Below are 6,000 nucleotides of genomic sequence, written 5' to 3' on the forward strand. Positions count from 1 at the left end.
CATTGAAACAAATTCAATTAATTTAGAATTAATTTGTTGCTAATCAATATTTAGGTTTAACTAATATAATGAACATATACAATTAAGTCCAATTCAGGTAAATGGGCCTTAACAATTGGGCTTGTATGAAGGAGGGCTGGGTCCAGTATGTCGTTCCCACTACAAAAGTCCCCTATCTTCCATACAAGGTCCAAACGACAAGAATTTAAACCTTTGTTTTATTAATTAATTAGGCCCACTATAGTCATGAAAAGCAAATGGGCATTCACAAGTGGAATCACCCACAAGAGAAGAATTTAAACTTTACATTTTCTAATGGGCCCAAATAAAACCCATCATTTTATGAATATTTTATTTGGCAAAATACCATATATCTAACAAACATATGGGCCACTATATGCATCTAAGCCCAATTGCAAAAATATCACATATAGTGCAAACAGACATGTTATAATTGGATGGGCCTAATCATGTTACTATATGAGCAATTCTATGAATTTATGCAAAAATACCACAATTTATTTCATTTGCAAAAATACCACAATTAATTATCTAGAATTTATCAAAAAAAATTCAAATTGATTAAATTTTTACAAAAAATAAGTCAATTTAAATGAAATTTATCAACATTTAATAATAGTTAATTTAAATTTCATTTATCAACAATCAACTTGGTTTTATGTTAATTTGAAAAAAAAAATATTAATTTAATTTTAATAGGATTTATCAACAATTAAAAAAAGTTAATTTAAATCCTATTTATTAAAAAAATATTTTATTAATTGGCTGAAAAAATTGATATTTTTCAAAATTTAACTAATTTAAAATTTTTAAATCAATATCTTAACTATTTTCCAAAAATATCTTGTGTTGTTACAACTATTAGCTAATATTTTAACCATTTAAAATATATATATATAAATAATTATAACAACCCAAAAATATCTCAAAATAGTTAAACAAATTCAAATATCCATAAAAATATCTAACTAACAATATTCAAATTTCAAATAATTTAAATATTAAAAACTATAGAATAAAAAAGATATTTATATTTTCAAATAAAGATTTAATAAAAAAAAATCAAGAATTTAAATGAAAATATCTTAAATATATGATATCATAATATTTTAATATATTAAAAGATTTAAAATTAAGTTGTTAGTCTATTTTTAAATTTTGAATTTGAATCTTTGTAGAAAATATCTAATTATTTAAATCTCAACTAACAAAAATATCTTATTTTTAAAAAACAATTTTAAATACATAACACATCTAATATTTTTGGATTTGATTAAAAATAATAAATTTCCACAATTTTAATTTTCTTTATTTAAAAAAAAATTAAAATTAAAAAAAAAATCAGGATGTCGGGTACTGTTCACCCGAGTGATGGTCTGGCTGCTGGTGGCGCGAGCGCAGGGCTAGGGTGTGCGCACGAGGCGCACGCACGGGGCTGGCGGGTGGCGCGCTGGTGCGCGCTGGTGCGCGCATGGCAGGCAATGCAAATTTTTTCAAAAAAAAATTTGAGCAATTTTTCAAACCAAAACCATTTTCTAATTAATTTTTAACATGTTTTACACAAAATAAAGCACAAATAAAAATTAATAGCTTAGAAAACACAACAAAATAACCTAAAAATTGCTAAAATTCACATAAAATCAATATGCTCATAAAAACATGAAAACCATCCAATTATTCAAACATATCAAATAATCAAATTTTAAACATGTTCATACATGAAACTTATACATGATCTTTATTTATTTTCATGTATATCTAATATTAAACAAATTAATACGAGATAGCCTAAAACATGTTTCTAAAATTGAATTCAAAGAGAAACAATGAATAAAATACTTACAGTATACGCAGCGGAATGAAAGAGTCAATCCTTCAATTTCTCCAAATTTTGTATCCTCTCTGTCGCAGAGTATTATCAAGAAACTGAATCGATCTTCTATTTTCTTCACAATCTTCCAATGTATCCTTAGAATCACCTAGACTAGTGTGAGCAATTCTCAACACGTGAGATAGATTTAGAGAGAAGAAGAGAAAATAACAAAGAGGCTTAGAAAAGGACATGTGTTTAGAGAGAATCTAAAACTATCAGAAAACCAGTGATTAAACTTATGTTTTGACTTCTCTCTAAGCACTCATTTTATAGACTCAGTTAGGCCATTTAATGTAATTCAGAAATCAATAAAATAATAGCCAATTTGAAGCCCTAGGTCGAAATTATCATGGGCTTTAGGCTCGAGAAATTTTCCATTTGATTATAAGCCCATTGGATTTAAAAGCAAGGCCTGCATTATTTTCTATTGATTTTATTATTTAAATCCTTTATCAAATTAATTATTTATAATTTGAACTTTGATTTAAACTTATTTATTAATTTAGATACCAATTTATCTTAATTAATAAATCTGCCATAATTTCTCTTTTTTTCTCAAAATTACACAACTCTGTGAAACTATCCAAAATTGACCTGGTCAACTTTAATAATTCTAATTGATAATTAAATCAATTAATTGAGACTATCTAGATGATTTCATCCAAGGTACAATGGGGACCATAGGCCTATGAAATCAAGTTCCAATAAGTTATCATAAATCTAACAAATAAATTTACTAACTTATTAATTCATCGTGACTCTACTATAGACTCGGAATTGCACTCTTGAACTCATAGAACGCTCTATAACAAATATAGATACGCCATTTATTATCCATTGTTACAACCATAATTGTCACTCAATCCTCTATAGATGGTCTACAATGAGATAGGACTAAAATACCGTTTTACCCTTCATTATATTTTATCCTTAAAACACTTAGTTCCTTGTAAATGATATTTCAGTAAACTAATTTAATTACTGAAATGAGATCTCTATCATTTAACACCTTGAACCAAACTAAAAGGAAACCATCGTTTCACTTCTTCACCAGAAGCTATAGATGTTCATATCTATGATTAAAACTCCCACTCAATTATACTATCGAGTTCCCAAGATGTAAGTATGGGCTAGTTTGTAGGGTAAGTTGGTAACGGACAAGTCAAATAACTCAAATAATACAATCAGTTAGAATACTAACCACTCAGAATTGAGATTGAATTGACCTATGGTAGACTATATGATATGACTAGAATAGATAATAACGGTATGTTTACTTATCTTATCAACTGTCAATATCGATCATGTCCGATGACACAAATACATCCGATCTTATCTACTTTGCTAATGTTCTGGAAAGAACATAACACTGTAATGTGTAAGTAGATCATATCGTAGATTGGCAAGTCAGTGTAAATCCGGTGCACTGACTAATCTTAGGACTAACTTATTTTGAACATATAATCATATTTATATTCCACTGTGATTACGTCACTACAAATAAGATTAGCTATATGCTCGGGATTTAATAGAAGTTTATATTAAACATATAATCATGAAAATAAAACATGTGAACAAAGTGATTAACCAAGTCAAAAAATGATTTCTATTCTTTTATTGATAATAAAATGAGATTACAAAGAATTTGGGTTTTAATTATAGCATAAAACCTCAATAGACGCTGCAATGAACAGTGTATTCAGAATGCGTGCATGACTATTATGGATTATCAATGATTTTTCAGCCCGTAGTAGTTTTTCTGGTTGGAGTGGCCAGGGATATATGTCATGTCCTTCATGCAACGAAGACACTTCTTCAAGTCGGGTAATTGAGAAGACGGCTTATGATGGTCATAGAAGATTCTTATCTTCTACGCATAAGTGGAGGAAGAGTCGCTTGTTTGATGGGAATTATGAAAAAAGACGTCCTCCAAGAAAATTCAGTAGTCAAGACATACTGGAACAATTAACGCGTATTCCAGATTATTTGCCGGTAAACTTGTCAGTTTCGGGGGTGTGAAAAGAAAGCGAGATCCAAAAGAGCTTAATTGGAGTAAAAAGAGTATTTTCTTTGAACTTGATTACTAGTCTGAACTTGAATTGAAGCACAATTTAGATGTGATGCATGTAGAGAAAAATATTTGCGACAATTTACTCGGTACTTTTCTTATGAATGAGAAACCTAAAGACACCACCAATGAACGAGTAGACTTGAAGAATTGGGGTATCCAAGAAAAGTTGCACCTCAAGGAAGATGGTACGAAGTTGATCAAACTACATCCTATGGACTCTTTCACACTGGATGATAGACGTTTTTTTGTCAGTTCATAAAAGGAGTTAGACTTCGTGATGTCTTTGGTTCAAATTTCTCTAAGAAAGTAACTGACAATGATGGCAACATTGTTGAGTTGAAATCCCAAGATTGTCACATTCTTATGCAACGTCTATTGCCGGTAGGAGTTCAAGGCTACTTGGATAAGTCTATTTCGAAGACAATCATTGAGTTTTGCAATTTCTTTAAGCAAATTTGTACTCGTACATTGGTTGTTAAGGACATGGATAATGCAAACGATCAAGTGATACAAATTTTGTGCAAGTTGAAGTTAATTTTTTCCTCCAGCCTTTTTGACATAATGATTCATTTAATTCTTCATGAGGTGGATATATCCGTTTGAGCGGTATATGAAGAAGTTGAAAAATTATGTCAGGAATAAGGCGCGCCCTGAAGGTTCCATAGCAGAGGGTTATGTTGTTGATGAAGCTTTGACTTTTTGTTCGTAATATCTTTAGGGCGTAAAGACTAAATTTAATCGTCTAGAAAGAAATGCGGATATTGTTATTCCTAAAAGACAGTTGTCATTTTTTGAATCACAATGTCGTCCAAGTAGCAAAAAGAAAATCATATCCCTTGACTATCTTCATAAAAAGAAAAAAAGCGGAGTGGTTTGTACTCAACAATTGCCTCGAATCCAACCATATATGGAGTAAGTAGCTCAACACATATATGAATTCATTAAATTTAATTCATAGAAAATTGTTATCATACCTTAATCCTTGTGATATACAGTGAATGCCTTCGAGAAAATTCAAACATAAATCTTCAAAAAGATTTCCCTAGTTGGTTTAAATTAAAGGAAAATTATCGAAACTCTTGAATTCTTACGAAATTCGTATCGATTAATATTCATCTCATTGTGTTTTTTTTTTGTCATACTCTATAGAATGGTCGTTTGCGACAAGTACAATCAACTGAGTGTACTCATGAATTATTTGCTTTAGCAAATGGGTCCAATCAGAATGCATACTCCTACACTGCTTGCATTGTTAACAGTGTAAAGTTTTTGGTACATAGTTATGGCGAATTACGTACCACTCAAAATAATGGATTTTCGGCACCAGGAACCGATGGTTTCACTTTCTATGGCCAACTTGAGGAGATTGTAGAGTTATGTTATTTCCATGGTTACTTGGTAGTACTGTTTCAATGATAATAGTTCAACACCGATGCAAGCAAGGGTCGAAATGTGACTGAGAATAACATAACTAATAACATGAATAATTCTTAATGGTACAAGATGTTGGATAAGCTTATACATGATCTTTATTTATTTTCATGTATATCTAATATTAAACAAATTAATACAAGATAGCCTAAAACATGTTTCTAAAATTGAATTCAAAGAGAAACAAATAATATAATACTTACAGTATACGCAGCGGAATTAAGAGTCCTTCCTTCAGTTTCTCTAACTCTTGTATCCTTTCTGTCGCAGAGTATTATCAAGAAACTGAACCGATCTTCTATTTTCTTCACAATCTTCCAATGTATCCTTAGAACCACCTAGACTAGTGTGGGCAATTCTCAACACATGAGATAGATATAGAGAGAAGAAGACAAAATAACAAAGTGGCTTAGAAAAGGACTTGTGTTTAGAGAAAATCTAAAACTATCAGAAAATTTGACCTGTGACTTATCAAACTTCTGTTTTGACTTCTCTCTAAGCACTACTTTTATAGACTCAATTAGGCCATTTAATTTAATTAAAAAATCAATAAAATAACAGGCATTTTGAAGCCCTAGGTCGAAATTATAATGGGTTATAGGCT

This window comes from Humulus lupulus, chromosome 3 (genome assembly GCF_963169125.1).
Source record: "Humulus lupulus chromosome 3, drHumLupu1.1, whole genome shotgun sequence".
Taxonomy (NCBI): domain Eukaryota; kingdom Viridiplantae; phylum Streptophyta; class Magnoliopsida; order Rosales; family Cannabaceae; genus Humulus; species Humulus lupulus.